Source organism: Eublepharis macularius, chromosome 6, assembly GCF_028583425.1.
Source record: "Eublepharis macularius isolate TG4126 chromosome 6, MPM_Emac_v1.0, whole genome shotgun sequence".
NCBI classification, from domain to species: Eukaryota; Metazoa; Chordata; class Lepidosauria; order Squamata; family Eublepharidae; genus Eublepharis; species Eublepharis macularius.
The window spans coordinates 52315173-52333791 of record NC_072795.1 but is presented as its reverse complement, the minus strand read 5'-3'; the positions used below and the strand labels follow the sequence as shown (position 1 = coordinate 52333791).

General features: G+C 43.8%; 1 protein-coding gene across 4 annotated transcripts in view; it reads left to right on the top strand.

Annotated features, from left to right (window-relative positions):
• Window positions 1–2082: 2082 nt before the first annotated feature.
• Window positions 2083–18619, top strand: part of ST6GAL1 (ST6 beta-galactoside alpha-2,6-sialyltransferase 1) — a 120418-nt gene continuing 103881 nt past the window's right edge. Inside the window, exon 1 of one of the 4 annotated variants that reach the window (XM_054982402.1) lies at window positions 2083–2183. The gene's annotated coding sequence lies outside the window, so the exon portion shown is untranslated. Of the gene's footprint in view, window positions 2184–13516; window positions 14037–18619 lie in introns of those variants that run through there. The other 3 variants (XM_054982404.1, XM_054982405.1, XM_054982403.1) reach the window with 3 other exon arrangements.

Sequence of the window (18619 nt, the reverse complement as noted above, 5' to 3'; positions counted from 1 at the left end):
CCTGATGGGGGGGGGTGTCGCTGAGCAGCAGAGGTCACGGCCTGCCCATTGGCTGCGCCATTGCTTGCCCCTCATGCACCTGTCAGGGGAGCGGTGCAGCCATTGGCTGGTGCTGGCGGGGTTGTCAGGGGAACAGTGGGTGGGTGCTCTTGGTGTGGCTCTCCCGCAAAAGTCCATAGGCAGTGATGGAGCAGTGCTGCTTTTACATTGATGCACAGGTGAAGGCTCCGGGCCAGTCCTTAGGATTGGGCTGCCCATATATCATAATGTACAAAAAAGGTATTTCAGCCGTGACTGCTTATCTCCAGTTTAGAAAATATTGAAAAGTAATTTTGCAAAGAAATGGTAACAGATGGTTGGTGAAGTCCTTACCAAAAAAGAATGGCAATCTATTTTCTCCTCTCCTACTGCAACAGCAATATGTATAAGTAGAAGAGAGAATTGGTATAAGGTCGCCTACAATTGGTACGTAACTCCTCATAAATTAAATATGATGTATCACACAAGCTAATGTGTGTGTTGGAAATGTGGAGAAAAGAAAGCAGATCTTATATGTGTGTGTGTTGGCAATGTCCAGTAGTGAAAACATCCTGGTCTAAGATTCTTAAAGAAATCTATTACATAACAGGGATTACTATCCCATTAAATCCTAAAGTAGTATTATTGGGACTTGCGAACGCATAATGTCCAAAAGTCAGTATTAGGATGATTCTTGATTACATGATTCATTCATGTAATCAAGGATGATTTGTGATGTTACCTGTTTGTTATATATAATGAATTCGTATTAATAAAATATATATTTTTTAAAAAAGGATGATTTGTGATTACAGTTGCTAAATTACTAATGGCAAAAAATTGTAGAACTAGATAACAACTCACTATCAAATTTTAGATTCAAAAAGTCTGGGGTGCTGCAAAACTATCAAAATGATCAAAACTTGATCAGCTAAGATGCTCATATTAAAAACATGTTTCTGACAGCTGGAAATCCTTTTTTTAATTGTGGAGGACGGAATTAAATATGACATTAAACTTGTACAATTGTCCCTCACTTCTATATTAAATAGGATAAGAGAAATGAGTAGATAGTTAAGACTGAGTGTTAACTGAATAACTGCTATGTCAAGAAGTTTCAAAAATGCCATTGTAATATTGTAATGATTAATTATTTATAATGTTTTTGTTGTGGATGATTTGTTTCAAAATGAAAAAAAAATGTGATTTGACATTGTATTGCGAATTCTGGAATAAAAAATTATCTTTAAAAAACAATCGCTGCATGTTAATGCAAATTGTACTGTACTGGGTTTGTTTGTTTTGGGGTAGGAGCATGAAATGCAACAGGACTATGGCTATGCATTCCACTGTATTTCATTTGCTACAGGCAGTCTACTTAACTTTTTGTTGTGACATGCATTTACAGATAAATGGTTGGATCCCAAGCAAAATCCCTCAGGATTTCACTCCCTCCCCCATCCCACTGCAGTTCAAAATCCACCCCCACATGCTGCTCCTAGTGTGACAAACTTGAGATCTTTTAGGAGGTGACAATGAACAATGAGATACGTGGAGGGGTTTCCCATACACACAGTTCATTGACTTTATTTTAATTAACAAAGGAACAGCAGAAAGATCTCATTTATGCCCTCATACTCCCAAGTCCATCCATGTTAGGTGGCCAGCCCAAAATATGAATAGTTACTGACACAGATTAGTGTATGAGTATGTACACAGCCTTCACCTACCCTTATTTCAGTGGCATTGTTAAGTGCTGCACAGTACAGTTGCCAGACTCCAGGTGTTGCCTGGAGATCTCCTAGAATTACAACTCATTTACTTCAGAGATCAGTTCCCCTGGAGAAAATGGCTGCTTTGGAGGATGGACTCTGTTATTCTACAATGTTGAGGACCCTCCCCTGCCCTTCCAAGACTCTACTCACAAATCTCCAGGAATTTCCCAACCCAGAGTTGGCAACCCTACAGGGACTTGGATGAAGAGCTGCTCTTGAGTGCCAAGCAAACAGTCTGGCGTACCACTGTTTGGCACACATGCGAAGATTGCCTAACTCCTGCTCTTTGCTGATATGAGATGACTGTTATTTTTCCTGTAACGTCTTCTGAGCAGCCAGTTTTTTTCTCTCCTGCTTCTTCTTTCACTTAGTTTTCTTGATCACAACCAGGTAAGCCTCTGCTGCCCAGATTATCTAATAAAGGATTGGGGGGGGGGTCTGCATATGCAAACATTCTAATAGTACTTGTTCAGGGCCATATTATGCATGTGCTGATTGCTACCACAAACTTTCATTTCACAATAAGCTTCTCTTGTTTCCATCATGGTTCCTTTACTGGGATGATGGGAGGAGGGCTATTTTTACAGTCATCGGCATGTCAAAGTAATCCTGTACCAGGAATCTGGCATCCAGGAAACAGAATGGAAAGAGATGGTAATAAGATAATGGGGGAAACAAATCTTCATCCAGCTATCCCTGTCAAATGGTCCGTGCGTGGGCTTCATATAACCCACAGGTACCCTGTGTAACTGGAAGTGATAAAAGATGGAAGGTGCTGGCCATGATGCAAGTTTATTATTTGTGTGATAAACATTGTGTAATTTTTAAAATGGAATCTAACAGAGAGGCACATGGGTGGAAGTTTACAGTGTGTAGAATATAATCGCAAATGTGTCTTATACTGAGACAGACTACTGGTACTTCTAGCTCAGTACTGCTGGTTCCAGCTGGCAGGGGCTAGCTCACCTCTCAGGCAGAAGCCTTTCTCAGCCCTGCTACTGCCTTTTAACTAGAAGCACCAGATTTTGAACCTGGGGCCTAATGTATACAATGTATTGGTCTTCTACTAAGCTGTGAGGGGACGAATAAAAAGGTCTGAAAAGGTTAGGCTTGTTTGCAGAACTAATGCCCAGTTACAATTCGAACCAGTGATGTGGTGCAGAAAATGTTCAGATTCTGTATTTTTCCATGGCAAATTTGTGTAAATAGAGCCTGTGTATCTATAGTCGTCAGAGCTGCAGCTCAATAACTTTAGGTAAGTTAAATGTAGATAAATGAAGCACACACAAACTGCAGTGCTTCTACATGGTCCAGGCTTGTGCATGGTGTATTCACCTTCTTTTGCTAGTATTATTCAACTCTTTAAATTATTTATTTAAAATTGAATCTGATTTTTTTCTGTAAATAGTTCAGATCCAAATTTTCCCAGAAAACCCACATCACTGGTCCTAACCCTCCGTATGTCTGAGTGCAAAACTGTCCGCTTGGGTGTCAATAATGCAGATTTCCATGGCGTGTTTTCACAAAATTCCTCTGGTATGTTACAACTTTTATATTGCAGTGAGCTGAGGCATAAGCTAGTTTACCAAATGCTGGGTGGGTTTGTTTTAGTTGATTTGTACATTGTGATAATGACATAAGAAAATAAGAAAAGTCCAGATGGGTCAGACCAGTGGTTCACCTAGTCCAGCATCCTGTAGCCAAACAGATACCCTGGACAGCCCTCAGAGAAGAGCTTGAGAGGCCAAACCCAGTGGTCTGTGATGCTGGGAGCTGAGGTGAATTATTACTGGTGAAAGGGCTGTACTAAGTAAAGTCCCAAGCCAGTGCAGAAGCATAGTATGTGTAGATATCTAATCAATTAAATCCAAGTGTATTTTGGGGTCCCAGTATTCTGTGTAAGGAGACAGAAGAAACCTGATTGCAGCTTAATTTTGTAACAAGGAAGGGGTTGAAAACATTATTAGATGTTATATAATTGTGTTCCAAGGCTGCACAGTTTTGGGCTTCTCTGACCCTTGACTGACTCTATGCTGCTTCCTCTGAAAAATTTCTTGTTATACCCACGATGGGAACTCATGAGGATGTGTGATATTATGAACGCACAAGACTGTGATAGTATCTTGATCCTGTCAAGATCTGTTAAGCAAAGAATTGAAGGGATGGGACTGATGGAAGTTTTGTGTAGGAAGTGGAGGGCCAGAAGAAAAAAAACAGAGTACTTGTGGAGGATGGAACCCTGAGGGCTGCAGGAAAAGACAGAAACCTGGAGCAAAACCAAAGCCAGCCAACGAGAAGGAGAATTGCAGAATTATGTTGGAGATGAGAGTGGGAGGAACATTCCAATTCTTTCTCTGACAGATTTGCAAATGCCCACAAAATTCAGGGAAAGGGTATCGGTTTTAGCCAGTTAGGAAATAGGATCAAAGTGCATATATCTCAACGGGTAACTTGTAAACAAGTTAGGAAAGTGTGCTGCAATCATCCTGATGAAAGTGTATTTGTACAAAACAAGGACACCTTATTGGAGACAAAGACAGACATCTGTTTACAGTAATAGTTGCGGTATACGCCAGATTGGGTCAGTCATGGTCATCTCTCAAATTTGTAAAGACTGGGCAGAGAAAAAGAAAATGTCCACCTCCTGTTCTCAGGGGGAAACATGCACATGAGTCTGCTCTGATTAGATTAGAAGTGATCTTAAGAAAGTTACTATAAAAATCACTACAGATATCTTTTTGCTTTCCTCAAAATGTCCTGTAAGATTTATGGAAAAGTCTGTGGCTCTGTTCTATTGTCTGAGAGTCCTTTATGTTGGGAGTTTCCGTTCAGCCCTTCTGAACTTTGCTGGGACATCTTATGCTCAACAGCAGAGAGGAAAATAAACAAATAACAGAGAATGCAATTATCAACCAACAGCTGAGAAGCAGAACTGGATAGTATTGAAAAATGTGTGTATTTGGTATATGAGATACAATTTAGATTGTATTATCTTGCGTCTCACATTGGCAGGGCTTTTTTTCTGGGAAAATACGTGGTTGATCTCTCTATTATTACATGTGCACGTGCAGCGCTTGCACGCCACCAGAAACACATGGTGACGTCACTTCCCGGAAGTCATTGCGCAGGGCGCAGCCACCCCCCAGAGCACTCCCTTGCTTCTGGCCTGCTCGCCTCCCCACCCCTTACCCAATGTTCCCTCTCAGCAGTGCAATGAGCCAGAAATATACTTTGTGAGCAGCAAATTGCAAGTTTGGTCACACCTTTTCCAAAACCAGAATCCATTTGATTAAAAGACTTTCAAATTAGATTGTCTGAGGCATTGGTATTGGGTGCCATCAATATTTTGATGACACCCACTTATGCATGTGGTTCTCAAAAGCTTATGCCTCAATACAGTTGGTTAGTCTTAAAGGTGCTGCTAGACTCTTTAGTATTTTGCAACTACAGACTAACACGGATAACTCCTCTGGATATTAAAGAGTGCATCTGTAATATATGGAGTTCACTACCACATGAAGTGGCAACTTCCAGAGGATATTAGGGACTTTAAAAATAATTAGAGAAATGTGTGGATGAAAGATCTGTTCACAGTTATTTTAGCATAAGAGTTAACTAGGGCAGTATAGCCAGGCTAGCCTGATCTTAGATCTCGGAAGCTAAGTAGGTTTTGTTTATGATTGCTTTTCCAGTGCTGCAGTTTTGCTGGTACATAAACGAGAGTGATAATTAAAGTATTGCAAGCTACACTGCCTTTGGGATGGAGTGGGATAGACGTCCAATAAGGGAATAAATAAAGACAAAACTATGGTGCTTTGTATTATTGCACTTTTCCTAAGTGAAATAACAACGCTTTGCATTTCTATAGCAATTTCATTGTTCAGAGAGCATTGCAGATATTACCAGTAACCCTTACAATGGCCCTGTAAGGTAGACCAGTGTTGTTCTCATATTGCAGATGGATGGTTGAGAGTACCTAAGGCCGCCTTGTGAGCTCCTGGTAGAAGTGAGATTTGAACCAGGGACCTCCTGGATCACAGCCCATAGCCATTATGTTACTTCAGCTTAATAGGAAACCCTAGAACAACAATATCTCATGGCTTAGATTGGCTTGTCCAGATACCGTAAAGCATATAGCCACCCATCACTAGTTTATGACTTTCCACCTAAATCTGACAGAAAGCAGTGGCATTAAACAGTCTTAAATCCAGATTCTATTTTCTTAGGTTGTGGGACTAGGTAATGTCCAATTTATTTATTTATTTATGTTATTTATGGTTTGCTTTTCTCACTGAGACTCAAGGCGGATTACACTGTAAGTCAATATGATCTATGGCTGGGACATTCAATAATACAATCGGGTATGGACTGCATAAATTTGAAAACAAGCAGAAAGCTGATACACAGCCAAAACAAAACAGGAACAATTTAACACGATATACTATTAGTCTCTTGACCATTTAAGTCATGCTATGCATGACTGGGAAGTAAAGGCTGGGAAGTAAAAATCCCTGATAAGCATCTCCTTTCCATTCCCCCATTGACTTAACACAGACTCCACTTGACCAATGAAGCTCCACACTTAGAGAGGTTGACACCAGCGCATGAACTAATCTCTGCTGAAACATTTCATCCTTTTTAATTCCAGGTTTCTGAGTGTTTTCACCTTTAAAGTCTAATTTGTGACCATTTGTTCTCTTACATCCTCTCTCCTAAAGATCCCCCACCCCAAGAGGGGGGCTCATAGAACAACCTCTTCTTTTCCCTGTGGGACCAGCTGACTGGACAAACAAGAGCCGACCACGAGCTGCAGCACCGTGGCTCGCCACTGGCCACTGGGGGGGCCTTCTGAGAGGCTCCTTTGCTCCCAAAGACCGGGGAGGGGAGGGGGAGAGAAGTGGCTGCTTGCTCTGTTAACCTCAACAAGGGCCGGCCCAGGTGGCTGCCTCACCTGCCCCATGCAGGTAGTGAAGGAGCCCCTGCCTCGCTCCACGCGGCCGCTTTTGGCTTGCTGCCACCGGGCGCTGCTGCCTCACCTGCTGTGGCTCCTGCTGCTGGGCTCCTTCCTTCTCTTGCTCCTTGCTTGGTGCAGCAGTGGCTGGGAGAGCAACAGGAGGGCGGCTTTCTTTTCCTTTCTTCTCCCTCCTGGCCTGCCTCTCAGTCAGCCAGGTGGCAGCGGCGCCTCAGAAAGGAAGGTAAAGAAAGGGAAGAAGAAAAGACATGGAAAGAGGAAGAGGGAGGAAAAGAAAAAAGGAAACAAAAAAAGAACGAAAGAAAGAGAAAGGGAGGGAGGGAGGGAGGAAGGAAAAGGCCCGGGAAGAGGCTGGGGAAGCAGGCAGCCTGGGAGAAGCTCCACCCAGGGAGATGGCCCACGGGTCTTTGGGTGCTGGGGGTGGGGCCACCAGTCACGTAATCTTTTTTCAGAGGTGCCGGATCTGAGATCTGGGGAGATCCCACGGAAAAAAAAGCCCTGCACCTTGGAAATTCACACAGAATTGGAATTCCAATTATTAAAAGTGTATATGCTTAGACAATATTAATTCGATTCAGTTGCAACTTTATTTCGTATAATTAAAGCCTGCAAGCCTGTGGCAAGCCAAGTTTAGATTACCTGCAAAAAAGTGAAGACAGATGCTTAGTCACAGGTCTTGTTCATCAAAAGACTAAAATACCTTTAAGACTTCTTTCAATTTATAGAGCCATTCATTAGTTGTGCTAGGAGGCTTGCCAGCCGTAACAGTTCGTATTTAGTGGGAAATAGAAGCCAAAAAGAAGCCAGCCTTTGGAATTGCAGACAAAAAGATGTCTGTAGAGATTTTAGTAGAAAGTATTTACTAAAATCACCTCTGATCCAATTAGAGCAGATTCATGTGGGCAAGTCACAGTGGAGCGGATATTTTGAGCAGATTTTTCAGTCTTCCTTTGCTGCTGACCCTCATCTTGTTTGCTAAAGAAACTGATTCCTGCAAAACAAAACACTTGCGGTCAATTGAATGCTAACTGCTGAGCGCTAATGGTTAAATCAGTTGCTGAAGACAAAACCTGTACTTTGCCAGTATTTGCGGGGGGGGGGGGGACAATTACAGAAAATGATATGATTAGTGTGCCTTGAGTCTGAGAAGTCAACTGAAAAGTACTAATGAATTGTTTGATCCAACTTTGGTGGATCCCACATTCACACTAGTAAGAAGGTGGGTGTCCATATTAGTCCCTATATTAACCTGAATGCTCAGCCTAGCAACTGCCCCTTGCAGCGCCTGCGTGGCAGCGATTAGTATGTCCTCCTGCTACTTGCTCAAGAACTCTTTATCTTTTTGGTCCTCCCTTCTGGGATGGGCTTTTGGAGACTTTTTGGAAGAGCCTGCCTCTTACAGGCTTTGGAAAGCCTTGTAAAGCTGTGTTCTTTGAAATGGTGTTTTCTAAGCATGAAAGACAGAGAATGTATTAACTGGTCTGGCTGCAAGCAGGTATGAATTTGGAATTCAAGGCTTGATTTTAAACCTTGTGTCTTTCCTCTGTTTAGGATTTTACTGTAGTTCACTTTGGATAATGACTATACCAAGTTTAGAGCCAGGTTGGTGTAGTGGACTATAATCTGGAGAATCAAGTTTGATTCCCCACTCCTCTGCTTGAAGCCAGCTGGGTGACTGAGCTCTCTCAGCACAGGGTGATTGTTGTGACTTGTGAGGATAATAATAACACACTTTGTAAACCACTCTGAGTGGGTGTTAAGTTGTCCTGAAGGATGGTATATTAAATGAATGTTGTTGTTGTTATTTACGAATGCTGAAGCCAGCAATTGTAATAATAGTTAGCATCTGCATAGCACTTCCCAGTGTTTAAAGTGCTTCCCATACATTATCTTGCTGTAAACCTTATAACAGCCCTGTAAGGTGGCTCAGTAGTCCATTCTCCATCTTGCAGGCAGGAGGGCGAGAGAGAAGCAGAGGTTCAGAGACAATGGCTTGCCTCAGGCCACCTAGTGGATTCATGGCAGAGAGCAGGGCTTTTTTCCAGCTGGAACACAGTGGAACGGAGTTCCGGAACCTCTTGAAAATGATCACATGGCTGTTAGCCCTGCCCCCTGATCTCCAAACAGAGGGGAGTTTAGATTGCCCTCCACACCGCTGGAGAGGCGCGGAGGGCAATCTAAACTCCCTTCTGTCTGAAGATCAGGGGGCGGGGCTAACAGCCATGTGACCATTTTTACCAAGGGTGATTTAAACTTTTAAAAATTGCTCCCTTGTTCAAGCTGACCCAAAGTGACGTTATTGGTCCTGGGAGCATGCATGCACTTTGCGTGTGCACATGTGGTACCAGAGGCACCACCTCCTGCCAAAAGTTGCCCCCTGTGCTGGCAACCCACAGAGTTCCACCACCTCTTTTCCCATAAAATAGCCCTGGCAGAGAATATATCCAAACTGATTCATTCAGGGGTCATTTTGTAGAAAAAGAGCTGGAGGAACTCATTAACATCGCTCATTAGCTCATTTGCATATGCCACACGCCTTGACATCACTGGAAACGTGTCATTAGCATAACCGATTTGCATATGTCAGACCCCCTGACATCAGCTATCCTGGCTGTTTTGGACCCAATCCTGGCCATTCAGGGCCAAAATTGGGCCCAAAATGGCAAAAGGGGGCTGAAAATGGCCAAAAAGGGGCCTAAAATGGTCAGGATCGGGCTGCTGCTGAGCAGGAGAATGATCCACCACCTGTCAGAGGCCCAATCCAGGCTGTTTCGGCCCCAATCCAGGCTGAAACAGGCCCAAAATGGCCGAGAGTCAGGTGGGCAGGGCCACCTGACATGTGACCTCTTTGGGGAACTGCTGGAACTGCGTTCCTGTGCATTGCTGCATCTTAACATCTTCTCTATACCAGTCCTCGGTCACAAAGCAATTAGGCTGAAGAAGATACTACATTACCGAACTGACAAACAGCAGAACTTGCAAGCCTTTTAATGAATACCTGGCTGTGGTGATATTGTTCAGCCAATAGGCTTATGCTTTTCTCTCTCTGCTGAAAGGCTCTTTTCATATGCCACCATGATTGACCAACCAAGAGGCATAATTTTGGCAACTTTCACTTTGATAAATTAGTTATATTGAAGGCTTAAACTCAAAATTATGTAAATTTCAGCTTGCCATGGTAAATATTATTTGGCATTTATTTAAATAAATTTGCCTGCTGTTATTTAAATCCTTGCAACTTTTAAAATAAACTCAGTACAATTTAAAATACATGCATACATTGTCTCACTATTATTAAACACTTCCTTGAATAAGTGTATTTCTGAAATAAAATAAAACTGATGTGTAATATTTTTTTATAATTGATTTAAGGCTTAATTTAACAATGCCAGCTGCAAAGAAAGCTTAAAGCAAATCTGCTTCAAAGCATTGTTTTAAAAAAGACTGAGGGGCTGTCAATCAAGCTTAGTTGTCTGTTTTTTTTACTTTTTCACACTAAAGAAATGTAATGAAGAGCTACTAGTATCCCAAGAACTTTGCAAACAGGAAGGGTGGCTTCTAAATTGACCAAAGGAATTCGTTGTTTTCCTCTGTATCTCTTTTTTTCTTGGGAACTTCTCTAAGTTTAAGGCCAGATTTTCGGTGTGTATATGGCTATTTCCTGGGATGACACAGAAGGTGATTGTCATCAGCTTCATAGACTGCATTCATAATCAACCATGGTTTGTGCAACAAACTCTCTACCAGCTGTAAATTAAGTCTAGTTGGTCATCTCCTTGCCTCTCTCCTGCTTTTTGGTAAGAGTTCTCCCCCCTCTTCCTTTGTGTCCAGATCAGATGTGGTCAGTCAAAGAAATGTTGTTTGGGACCTTACCACAAAACAGCTGCAAATCCTAATGTGAAATTCTGGTTTGAATGCTGATCACTTATTCTTAGTTTGTTTGACCCTCTACATTTGGATGTAACAATGGCAGGTTTGATCAAACCACTGTTTGTTGTCACATCAGAATGCAGCCGTAGAATTCTGTGGAGTAGACTCCTGTACTCAAAGGTGTTTTATTTATTTATTTTTATATTTTTATTTTATCAAAGTAAAAACAGGGATACAAAAAGAAAGAAGGGGGAAGGGAAAAGTTAATAAGGTCAAGAAGATTTTACGACTTATCACTACAAGAGTTCTTAGAATACAGAGTGCACAAGAACAATCTTTTTCAATATTTATCCACATAGTAATAAAAATTGCAACTATTAAGTCCCATTACTATATACTACACATACGTAGCGCCTCCCACCTTCTTCCCCATACTTAGTAATAAAAATTAATAATCAAAAAGGAAAAAATTCTCATTTCATTATTACTACACTATTTCATCTTATCTCTTTATATAACTGATTAATATAGCAATCCTCTCTACTTATCCCTAACTTTATCAATGTTTCCTCAAAGGTGTTTTATTGATTGGTTTAGAGCATTTTTAGCCTACCTTTCTTCAAGACTGGACCCCAAGTTTGTCCCCTGACTTACAATGAGCAGCACTCTATTCTAAAACGCTTGAATGTAGTAAGCTAGCCAGAACAAATCCCATAAAAGAATTTGGCACACATCTCTTTAAAAGTGTACAAGTGATAAGGCACAGCCTGGAGAGATCTCCCATTTCCCAGAATCTGCTCTGGGAGATAGAATACCACTCAAGACCCCAAAGTAGGACCATTCTTGCTGCTCAGACATTACTGAGGGCCAAGCTACACATGACAAAAGACACTTGCCTGGCAAGTGGATTGAGTGGAGGGCAAGTGAACAGGGAGAAATACACTTGCCATTCAAGTGTCATTTGTCACTTGTAGCTTGGCCCTCAGACACCGACCTACACACAATGCAATGTTTTGTTCCGATACTGGCATTTGCAGACAGACTCCCTCATCCCCCCTCTACTTTCCCTTGAGTATTGTACATTAACTCTAGTCACAACATTGCCCATCTCCTAGAGAATACAAGATAAGGAAAGGCCAGAGGGGGAAAAACACACGCATATAGAGGGTGGGGGAGGGGAATCCCACTTCCCCTTCTCTTCCCACTGTGGTTCCAGTTTCCCTTCCCCCAAGATCTGGCTTTCCTCTGCTTCTTTCTCTTAATGCTTACTTCCAGCACTTTCATTTTTGCACATTTGGGTTTGCTACAGCTATCCCAAATGATGCCCAAATTCCAGAAGTTTGGTATTTGTGTGATGCCTCTACATGTGGAGACATGGCAGGTAAGGCATTTGGGGGGATCTCACCTTTCCCCCTTAGATTTTTCTACAAGTCCAATATGAGTTATGACTGGCTCTGCTGCATGGGTTTAGCTATCTGTGCAGAGGTCAGACTTCCACAGTTAGACACAGTGATATATAATGCATAAAGCCAAAGTTACCCAATACTGAGCCCTGCAGAGAGTGAGTAAAACCTGTGGCTAATCAAGCAAGGCTTATGTATCATTAGGAGTGATGCGGTAATCCTTTAAGTACTTCTACAGATGGCTGCTTCTTGTTGAGGTGAGTCGAGCTTAGTGTTGGCCTGACATGGTTCCAATTCTACCACCAGCATTATCCAGTGGTTAAATGAGCTTCACTGTGTTTGACTTCAAACACAAAGCTAATCAGCTACAAAGGTGCTATGAAGACTGGCCTACTGCCCTTTATAAGCCTCCCAGAAAGTTGGTGTCTGGCTTTTCATCTCTTCCTTGACACATTGCCTAATTACTTCAATCCAAAGCAGTAATTTTACATTTTAATAGCTTTACATGCGTAAATGGCTTTTGAGACCTTTGAATCCTGGATCTGACTATCCCTAACAATTGGGCCAATTGGCTAGTTCTCATTATGCTGATTGACGATCTGTATGAACCTGCATGCCAATTCAGGCCCCTGCAACAGTTTCTCTTAGCAGTGCCTTCCATTCTTCTGGTGCTGACCTCTTTGGCAAGGTTCAGTACCTTTTCTATCATGGTTCCGCACTGCAAGGGTGTGGATGGATTCAGAAGGTGCCCTCACTAGTGGTTTTCCATAAGACACATAAAACGATTATTATTATTTTGCATGATTAAGTATATTTTAACATTTTATGAGAGAATAGAAATTTGGGTAGTCTGCAGTGCTTCAACAATTTATTGGTTTTGTACTGGTGTATTTTACTGTGTTTGGGTTTGTATGATACAGCAGGATCTGACACGAATGATGCACTGCGTGGCACTACAGGATCCCATTCGTGTGTTCTTGTAGAATGTGTGTACAGTGTAGCAAACAGGTGCATTAGGCATCTTTAGAATTCAAAGAGAGCCACTCTCCCCCCCCCCCTTCCTGTTAGGTTTGATTTCTCAAACGACAGGTACTGGGTCTCACGCTTGCCCGGAAAAGCTGAACGCCTTTTCTCCAGCCCTCCGATGTGTGCAATAGAACGGGCTGGTTGCGGCTGCGGAGTGAGGGGCCGAGGCGCTCTGCACACGCTCAGAGGCTCTCTCTTTCCCCGGCCTGTATACAGCGCTTGCAAAGAGGGCTCACAGGGAGCCTTCGCTCGACCAGTCAGCACAGCAGCAGCTCCGTTCCCTCTCCAGGACCCCAGACCCGGCTGCTGCTTTTACAGGCGGCGACTGCAAACAAAAGCCTCAGCCGCAGCCGCTTCCCTCTTCCCCCTCCCGAGCCTTGGCCGCGTTCGTGCGTCCGCCACAGCTACGCGCGGAGAGGAAGGGGCTCTCGGCGGCCGGTCGTGTCCAGTCCAGCCCGCCTTCCGGGGCCTGGAAGGGCGAGGCCGGGCGACCCTCCCTCGCGCGGCCATCCCCACGTGGGGGCCGGCCGGGGTCCGCCTGGGGCTGGCGGGGCTGCGAGTCCCCCGAGCTGTCGCGCCGGAGCTGGGAGGCTGGACGGCGGGGCCGAGGGGCAGTCCTCCGGCCGCCTCTTCCGCGCCCTGCACAAAAGCCCGATAGCGGATCGCACGCGTGGCCGGGGCGCGTCCCTCCCGTGCCCCCCAGCGTCGGGCGGGCTCTGCCTCTGCCCGGGTCTCGCCCTGCTTTTTGCATAGCCCCCCCTCCTCGCCTCGGCCGGGCGGCGATGGGGGTCACTCTCCCGCCCCGGCTGGCAGCGGCTCGGCGCTCGCAACCCTGCGCGGCGGAAAAGCTCCGGAGGCTGGGCAGAGGGTGAGAGACGCCGGCCGGCCAGACGCGCGGGCGGCGGGAGCTTCTCCCCTGGGCCACGGCCGGAGCAACGGGAGCTCCCAGCACGGGAGCGGCGGCGATCCCAAGTGAGTAGCAGAGGCAACTTCCGCGGATGCGTCTTTGCTCACGCTCGACCCCTGCGGCGTGTCTGGTTGGCACATGATGGGGCAGGGGGGCTTTCTACGCCCAGCCTGCCGTACAGGGGCAAGGCGACGCTGCTCTTCGCGGTTTGCTTCACAGGGTAGGATGGATGTGCGCCTTGGCGGACCCTTTGCCCTCCCCCCTTCGCCCCTTCCCCAATTCTCCCTGCTCGCAATTGGAAACCGCTCGGGACCTCCCCGTTTTCAAGGGGCCTTGCAAAGCCCCCGGAGAAAGGAGCCTAATACGGTTGATTGAGCTCGAATGCTGGGTCTGCATTGATTGGAATCATAAGTACGGTTTGTGCTTAGGGGTACTGATACTAAAATAGACTTCGGTCACATCAGATGGAGCAACCGGTGCCGTGAGGTTTATTAGTTTTTTTTCCCCATTAACGAAGAGTTCGTTTCTTTGAAATCTCTCTGGTCATCTTTTACCTTTTTGACGGTTTGTTCTTGGGAGAAGGAAATGGCCAAGGAATTGGCTGTAATTTTGCATTGCAATTGCTAACTCAACTGGTGAATACAAATACAAACAGATATCAACTGGTGAGCGCTCTCCAGTCCTAACAATCTTCAAGGTTCAGTTTTCAAAAGGAAGAAAGATGGTTTGGAGGCAGGCAGGGAACTTTTCAGGAACAGATGTTTTCATGGCGTATGTGTAGACTAGTTTCCAGTTTTCCCCAAAGCAGGTCTGGGATGAAATAGGACTTACTAGGAATGATCTTAAGTCTCATCAACCTGTGACTTCTGATGAGAAAGTTCCAGTGGGACACGATCTGCCTCCTAACCGTGCATTGCATTTTTCAATTTGCTGAAATATTTGCACTGTCAATGTGGGTGATCACTGCACTGTGTCGAAAAGACCAATCTGCAGAGACAATAATAACCCAACTATCAATACTACTGTTGTTTATGAGGATCCAGGGAGCCCCACCATCTGATGGGACAGAATAGGCATCGTGTTTTCCTCTTAAGTTTCTGTTGGGCGCATTTAGTGTCAAAAGGGAAATTGTTTCTTTATTATTAGCAGTGCCATCCACTGAGATACTGGTGTTGCAGTCTTGTACAACTCTCATTCATTTCAGTAGAGCTTGTACTGGATTGTCTCTTAAAACAGACATGATTCTTTTCAGAAAGACTTTTGTTTCCAGACTCAATGAAGGTGATTTGATGGAAATCTTGTGTGTGAAGATCAGAATTTTACTTGCAAATCAGAGGGCAACATTCACAGATATTTCTCTGCAGATGGGTTTCAGCTCCAAATATTTTGTATGCAAGTGACTAGATTTGGCACCTTCTGTTGCTAGGCAGTGAGTTATAAAATATGTTGAAATTTGGGGGTAGACACATTTGGATTATAATATGTCACTGATACTGACTTTCAGTATACTTTTAAAGGCTGTAGTCTGCACAATGAGAAGCAGATACATTTAACTGCATAGGAGTGCAGACTAAATTCTAAACAAAAAGCATGCCATTTGCTCTTGGCTAGGATTTTGCCCCAGCAGAAATCATGAAACTTGCCTGCAGGCTTGCTGTTACAATTTTAATGTGAAGAACAACACAACATTGTGAGAGGAGCAGCAAGGGCAGCAGCACTTGGTGAAATCATTGGCAGTTGAGAAATACTCTTTTCTTATCCCTCCAGGGTAGTGAGGTTTAGTTGCCTACTGTTAGATAGGCAGAGAGTCCTGTTAGCTGGGCTACTGCCTTTGCATCTCTAATGCAGCTCAGCTAACTTGCAGTATTTCCCACATCCTGGGAAAAGATTGTATTTCTTACAGCCTGGGCATTGGAGGCTCTGACAGTACAGTTGACTAACGTAGACATAGACCAGTAGACCATGTGTAATTAGAGGACATGGACAGATCTTGGGCAGACGCTGTAAGACAGATAGCCGTTCCCCCCCCATGACCCTTTCAGAGGGAAGGTGGCATGGTATAATCTAATCTCATCAGATCTCAGAAGCTAAGCAGTGTCAGTATTTGGATAGGCTACCACCAAGGAAGATTCTGTGGAGGAAGGTAATGGCAAACCACCTCTGCTTCTCACTTGCCTTGAAAGCTCCTTGGCTGAGGTCACCATAAGTCGATTGTGACTTGATGGCACATGTGCAGGTATGGCCCTTCTCTACTTTTGCTCCTAGATAAAGTGCACAAGGTGGAATGGAGGAAATGAAGACATTCCTACTGCCTCTGCGCACACCCAGGTACCAATGAATGCCCCCCCCCATTTTAAAGATAAGCTTCAGGTCACATTAAAAGCGAGTTGAGATGGGGTTTCCCAGTCAAACTCATGTTTTGCACATGTGTAAAGAGACCCTCAGTTTTACAGGAAGTGAGTGAGATAGAACCCCTGGCAGTTCAATGCATACTTCATACTTTAAGCCAGTGAATGCATTTTCAGCCAGCTATTGTACTTTTGCACATTTCATTTTGTGTGTGTTTTTTTATTTTTTGTAGAGTGTGGTATTAAACAGCTTCAGGAATTGTGGATGCAAACACAGGGATAGAAGTTCTGCCAGTTTAATTAATCTAGAGTAAAACTTTGTGATCCTGGGTGCATGCTACAGGGCAGAGATTATGATTTTACTTGAGGGAGAAAGTGAAATACAGTTTCCCTGGCACATTACAGACAGTGACAACTTTGAGACTGACTCAGTCTTTTGATTTTTCTGAGTGTGTGTGTTTGAGAGAGAGAGAGAGAGAGAGAGTGAGTGAGTGAGTGAGTGAGTGAGTGAGTGAGTGAGTGAGTGAGTGAGTGAGTGAGTGAGAAAGCAAACACTTGCATACACTGGATGTCATTTACTAGGACCCTAAAAATTGCCAAATCATCTCTCCTCCCTCCCATTTTTCCCAGTGAAGCAAACAAAACGCTATGCCCCATTCCTGTTTCAAGAGCAGGGAGAGCAAAGGAACACCTCAGTTTTTGTTAGGGTTAAACCGCTCTGTTGCATTAAAGCAATCTAAAGATTAAAACCCTAGACTTTGTTGATGCCCAAAGGTTAGAGTCCTTATGAGTTAAATGCCCTCAGAACAGCCTCAGTTGTTTCAACCTGCAGAATGTTTATGGACAAAAAGACTTTCAAGACTGTTGATTATCTAACGTGATATCTTTGTTTTATCTTTGCAGAAGCATTGCAAATTACTAAGTCCAACCTTAAGCAATGCTCTGTTGCCTCTCTCGCTTCTTAGTGTTAATCGCAGTGCTGCATTTGCTACTACTCCTGCTACTTGATATTTGTTTATTAATAAGAAACTCTCAGAGAACTGTCAGTATCCTTCGTATTTTGTATTGCTCAGAGCAGAACCACAAGTGACAAAAGGCACAGATTGGACACTTGTCTGCTTCCCTCAAGTTTTGATGGGAAATGTAGGCAGCTTGGCGGAATGTTGGACAAGTGACAGTTGAAAAGTCCATTGGATAGCAGTCGGAGAGAGAAGCTGCGAGACTAGGATGCCTACATTTCCCATCAAAACTTGAGGGAAGCAGACAAGTGTCCAATCTGTGCCTTTTGTCACTTGTGGTTCTGCCCTCTGATTGCTGTCCTCTCACCTTCAGCCATAAGCACTAGTAACATTCAGTGAAGCCAGCAGAGCTCTGGTCATAAGACTTTAGTTAGTACAATGTGGAGAAACCACATTTGTTGGCTGAAGACAAATCTACAGAACCCTTTTTGGTCTGGTATTTAATTGGCCAGTGGGCCAAGCAAAACAACACAGAGATACTTTCAATTTCACATTCACAAGAATGTACTTTTTTCAGCAAATATTTTATGTGGCAGGTACACTTGCAAAATATTCATTGATGTTTATATCAGTAAGTGTTCAGTTTGTAGCACACAGTATACATGTACCTGGAGACCCTAATTTGCCTGTTTCCTGATAACGTGCCCACTGTTTACAGAAATGTGTTTTCTTTTTCACTTCACAGCATTTACTTCTGCAGATACTGGTTTATGCTCACCTAATTGTGTGAATTCAGCCTCTGGCTCACATGTATTACCTCTGTTAACTGCAGACACACTTGCCATTTTAGTGCACATGTGTAACCAAGAGCCATGTCCAACAGACTCCAAAATGAGAGCTGTTTTTTGTAAAAGAACTGGGATTGAACTTCCTCATTTGTTTTTATTTCCCCAAGAAACTTTCAAACTTATTTTACCTCCTGGAAACCCCATTCTTAGTTGACAAGCCCCATGGAGACACGCTGAAGCTAAAATAAAATATGTGTAGTGCCACACTCCAGGAAGAATCACGGAATAAAGTAGAATGAGAGCCAAACGACAAGTGACACCTGACACTATTTGGACACTTGTCAGCTCCCCTCAAGTTTTGATGGGAAATGTAGGCAGCTTGATGGAATGATGGACAAGTGACAGTTGAAAAGTCCATTGGACAGCAGTCGGAGAGCCAAGCTGCAAGGCCAGGACGCCTACATTTCCCATCAAAACTTGAGGGAAGCTGACAAGTTTCCAACCTGCCGTAGAAGCTCTAGCCAGTCAGAAAATACTGGAAGGTTCCAGACTA